The sequence below is a fragment of the Scardinius erythrophthalmus genome, assembly GCF_964197995.2.
Source record: "Scardinius erythrophthalmus genome assembly, chromosome: 3".
Taxonomy (NCBI): Eukaryota; Metazoa; Chordata; class Actinopteri; order Cypriniformes; family Leuciscidae; genus Scardinius; species Scardinius erythrophthalmus.
Window position 1 is genome coordinate 7130755 of NC_138223.1, and position 6000 is coordinate 7136754.

A 6000-nucleotide genomic window follows, 5' to 3' on the forward strand; every position below is an offset into this window, starting at 1 on the left:
GCTTCAACCCATGAACTGTGTACGTTGAACAAAGAAAAAGCATTGACTTGTACCTGGACATTTCAGAGGGCTCAAACATATTTTTAGTTATGATATTATAGAGTCTCAGTCTATATTACATTATCACTGGTGTTTTAGGATGCCAAACAATTATTATAATAATATAATAATGATTTATATTATTCCTATGATGTAAAATCCATATAGCCTAAAAATGTGCTGTATAAATGAAAATGATTATTTCAAAAGTATATTTTACATTACACTATAGTATAGGAAAATTACAATACTTTTGTCCTAATTTCTTCACTTGCAAGAAATAAACCCTTGAGCTTTTATTTTGGAGAAAACTCTAGTCCCACCAGCCCAATCCCGTCTATGGATAATCCGGCCCTGGCCAGAGGAGATCAGCTGAAAAGGTGGCATAATGAACAATACTCGTCCGTCCTCCGTATAATGCAATATATCAATTATGATAAACGGTCAAAAGCTTTGTGTTCTCCCAAAGTGTGTCTTAACTTATTGCACTTGTGTCAATAACTTTTTACATAAGCTACAAAACATGACATCACTGAACATGCACAGTAAGAACAAATACAAATAAAATAAATGAATAATTAATAAAAACTATCATTATTATACATTCACACACACACACACACACACACACACACACACACACACACACACACACACACACACACACACACACACACACACACACACACATATATATATATATATATATATATATATATATATATATATATATATATATATATATATATTAAATTTGCAATATGGCTCTTAAATTTCATATTGATATAGATATATCCATATTGATATAGCCTATGCACATTATGCACCTCTTCAAAGATATTAAATGTCTATTATCTTTTTACTGAAATGTCCATAATTTGTGCATAGCAGAGAAACACTCTTAGATATGTGAGGCATAGTCCATTTCACAGATAACACATAACTTTTCAACAGGCCTTTCCAGGTAGACCTATTGGTCTTGGTTTTAACTAACGTATCTTATAAGCCCTGTTTTTCTTTTTTTTTTTTTTTATCTGGGAACACTTGCCTTCTAACAACTGGCCGGGGACTACAGCTGGAAATAAGCCGTAGAGGCTAAAGCTGCTCTTTTTATCAAAAGGGACTGTCCACGTCATTATAAACTAATAAACTAAACTAAACTTTAATGACTACAGCCTTACCAACAAATGCTATGGCACAGTGATGGTATCTTAGCCATGAGTCCATTTTTGACACTCTTGGAGCAATGGTAAATTGTCGGTATTTTGCTTGTTATGTTATGTTTTGTCCTCTAGAGGTCCTCATGGCGCTCTCATGCCCAGCTTATTCAACATGTAATTAGTATTATTAGGCTCACATGTGTCTCATTCAGATGTATGTATTTAAGTACAGATAATAAGGGTGTCTGCAAAAAAGACTGTAAGAGAGGAATTTAAAATAATTCTTAAATTCAGAAATGAAGAGGTGCATATTAATCTATGTCCAATAGTGATAACAGGCATTCCAATTGATGAAGATCTAGAAAAAATCAAACAAAGTCTTTCTGGAGGGGAAGTGAGTAGAATAAAAAGGTTGCAAAAAAACAATGAATGGGGGAAAGGATTGATAGTTTGTCAGTTATTTTGGAGTTTCAGGAATCAGTGCTTCCAGAAAGAGTGAAAAAGAGAAAAGCTTCTAACAAATTAAGGAAAGGATGAGGTTAAGTAGCCTATGTAAGGGAAAGAATTAGAAAGGGTTGGAACATTTACGCTTTTGGGAGTTATTTCCGATTCACGGTTAACATGGGCAGACCATACAAGGACAATAGAAGAAAAATGCACAAAAGTTATTAATGTGATGAGATGTTTGACAGGTTGGGAATGGGGAAATAGTTGCTCAGCATTAAAAACAATATATGTGGCACTGATAAGATCTGTGTTGGATTACGGCAGTGTAGCTTATGGAGCAGCAGCCAAGTCTCTTTTAAAGAAACTAGATGTGATTCAGGCACAGGCTCAGGCACAGAGTGTTCAGTGGCTCTTTTAAAACATCACCAGTAGAAATGGGAGAAATGCCGTTAGAATTAAGGATGCAGCTGATGACAACTATTGGGCTAATTTGCAGGGACATAATGATTTCCACCCCACAAAAGTAGTGTTGCAGTAGACCTGGGAGAACGAAAGATATAACCGAGATCATTTTAGTCGGGTAGGCAATGAGGTAGCATTTGAATTTGAAGTGTTTTACATGAAGATGTGCTCTACAGTTGTATATCCGATGGTGGCTCCATGGGTTTGAATGGCCTGATATTGACTGGTATTTGTTAAGAGTTAAATAGGAGAGAAAATGATCAATGATCAGATATGTGTATATATTTATGGTACTAAGAAACTTGAGACAGGAGTGACAGGATATGGGGTGGCAATACCTGCTAAAGGAGTAGGAACACATCGGATTTTTTAGGAGTATACACACAGTGGAAATGGTGGCAGTTTTAGTTGCATTAAGGTGGGTGGAAAAAACATTAAGAATAAGAAAATGTGCTGATATGCTCTGATTCATCCTCAGTCCTTGTGAGTTTAAGGTCTTTTCACTCAAAAAGTCGCCAAGATGTATTATATGAAGTCCTTCAATCAGTTACGAGGATAACAAAACAGGAAGGACATATATTGGCAAACAAACTTATATTTTGAATTTGACTTCTTTTTCTGCTGTTGATGTTAGCTAGGGAGTTTGCTTATTTTGCTGTACTTTAGTTTTCTTTTAGTTTATAGGTAGTTTGGTGAATGAGGAGTTAGAATTTTAGGTTAGATATTTGGGTTATTGTTGTGAAAAGAATCTGGGGCTGGAGACGTGGTGGTTTCTTGCTGTTACACACTCATTCACCACCATATATTTTGCTTTTGTATTTCTCGACCTATCAGGAAATCGTAACACTTGGTATTCTTGACAATTCTAAGATTCCACTTCTGAGGAAACTGTTCTAGAGAACGGCCATATCATTCTTCAGAATGACAAGGGTCCCACGTGAACAAAGTGAGTTCCATGTGAACATATCGGGATTGATCAGTTACAGTACCTTTGAAAAATTTGCTAGGGAACAGAACAAGCTTTTGAAAGAATCTGCCATAAAGATGCTGAAGACCATCTCCGGTTTGGTTGTTTTTTAATATTTAAAATCCCACCCTCTCCATTACCATATAAAATTGCTGTCCAAACAATACAGAACCCCACTGAGAAAACACTTATTTTTTATTTGTGTCCGTTGCAGATAGAGGACAACTATCTGAACATTCTACACATTCATTTCAGTTGATTATGGAATTTTGTGGTGCCATGAAGTTTCATTTTTAACATGTTGAAACAAGTTCTGCTGCCTCACCGATACTCTGATAAGATACTACCATGTAAATTTAATTTTCAACATTTGTTAAAATACAAGTTCTGCTAGCTCGCAGATAGACGATACTACAATGAATTGCTTAAGACTTAAAATTAGTACAAGAAGCTTTTTCAGTACATCTTGGACTAGTGAGTGCATTCATATTGCAATAAGAGGCACTTCAGGGGCTAAACGTATAGCTTCACAAAGAGCTGATAAAGTAAGATATTACTTCAAGTGCACAAAGTAAGATATCAGTGTAAGAGGCAGACTGAGGAAGCCAGGGAAGAGCTGAAAGCAAGAGATGAAGTGATGGTTAAATAAGCAAAGTTTATTTAATAATATTTGTTGCGTCTGTTTCAATGCTCAGTAAAACTTCGTCTGACCAGCACAAATTCAACAAGTGTTATACATGTAGTAGCAATGGAAAATCTCTGCTTTACAATATTGTCCTGTGATGTTAAAACCTTTGAAATGGAGATTTATCTTTTATCTCATATTTCATTTGCAAAGACAACACAGCACACAACATAAAACTAAACAGTAATGGGATTTTTTTTTTTTATAAAACATTATAATATAATATAAACTAATTGATCAATGAATGAATCAAATTTAATAATAATAATAATAATAATTCATTACATTTATATAGCGCTTTTCTCGGCACTCAAAGCGCTTTACATATAAGGGGGAATCTCCTCAACCACCACCAATGTGGAGCATCCACTTGGATGATGCGATGGCAGCCATATTGCACCAGAACACCCACCACACACCAGCTTACTGGTGGAGAGGAGACAGTGATGAAGCCAATCAGTATATGGGGATGATTAGGAGGCCATGATGGACAGAGGCCATTGGGCAAATTTGGCCAGGATGCCGGGGTTATACCCCTACTCTTTCGAAAGACATCCTGGGATTTTTAATGACCACAGAGAGTCAGGACCTCGGTTTTACGTCTCATCCGAAGGATGGTGCTCTTTGACAGTATAGTGTCCCCGTTACTATACTGGGGCGTTAGGACCCACACAGACCACAGGGTGAGCACCCCGTACTGGCCTCACTAACCTCTTCCAGCAGCAACCTGGTTTTCTCTGGAGGTCTCCCATCCAGGTACTAACCAGGCTCAGCCCTGCTTAGCTTCAGTGGGCAACCAGTCTTGGGCTACAGGGTGACATGGCTGCTGGATAATGAGTATATAAATGGTTTAAATTATTATTATAAGTGATTTTATGATAAAATATTGTTGCATTAAAACTGTTGCAATCCACTATATATAGTGAATTCTAAAAGGTAACCAAGAGGCTGCATGCTTTCATCAGATGTTTCTGGCGGCTCCGCAAGATCTCCCGCATTTGGCGAATGTCAAAGTCCTCTTTAAGCAGGTTGGCATCATCTTTTTCTTGCAGCAACAGCAACATGTTCCTTTCCAGCTCCAAAGCTGCTTCATAGATTAGAAGATAGCGAATCACCACTGGGATCTGGTCACCAAGATGCTTGCTTGTAATCTGGTAAGATAAATAAGACAGTATCTCAGATATACAGTACAGTTTGAGTTATCTGATATCAAAGAAATATTTAGTTGGCACACTTACTGTGTAGTAAGACTGAAGGTGAAACCTCATCTCAGGCAAGGGGGCATGATTGTCTGTGCTAATGCTTTTGCTCAGGGTTTTCATCCATTTCCAGTTTATCATTTGCATCTTTCAGGCTCTGTCTTTAGAACTTTAGAATTCTTTACAAGTATTGAGAAAACAAAACAAAAAATCTTTAAATCTGATGATTGAAAGGCAATTTAGACTGAAAGTAAATCACAGAAAATTAATTATTTGTTTTTTTGTGAAATGTAAAAGCATTAAAAAAAACTGTTCACTTGATAGTTCAAGAAAGCCAACTGAAAGTAGTTTGATATGAACACTTTGCATTTTTGTATTATCAGATTTATTGGCATAAAAATAAAAAATAAATACTTCAGCTATTTTCAGAAGATTAGGTAATCCATTAAAGCTGCCAGGGCCAGTTGGATAAACATTCTTGTAACCACATCTATGAAAACATGAACAGTGTGTTACAGTGTGTTACAGTTTTTCTAAAAAAAAAAAAATATATATATATATATATATATATATCTCAAAACCTTAAACACAAAACCAAATATTCAAACTACACTCAGAGAACTCTTCTGGCAAAATTCTGTTCTCTGAGAACCATTGCCTCAAAACCATTTTGTCTGTTCTCAAAATTATATAATGATTTCAGATCATACACACAGCCAGTCAAAATATAAATTACAGATCATTCATTAGACACTGCATCAAAAAATGGAGAACAGAATCAAAAGCATGCAGTTACAGAAAATAAGTATATAGTAACACGGTAAACAAATTTTGCAATTACGTAAAAAAGTATAGTACAAAATTGGTTTAGGCTTTAGGCTATTAAGGATTTGGTTCAGAGAATGTGATTTAGTGTTTTAGCAATTCAGAAAAACTGTAATACAACTCTAGCAAATGTTCATCTTGCAAGCTTGATTATCAAGTGTGTCCATGTGTCCGGAGAAACTACTGTAATAAGCCACCTTTATCCAAAGCGAGATG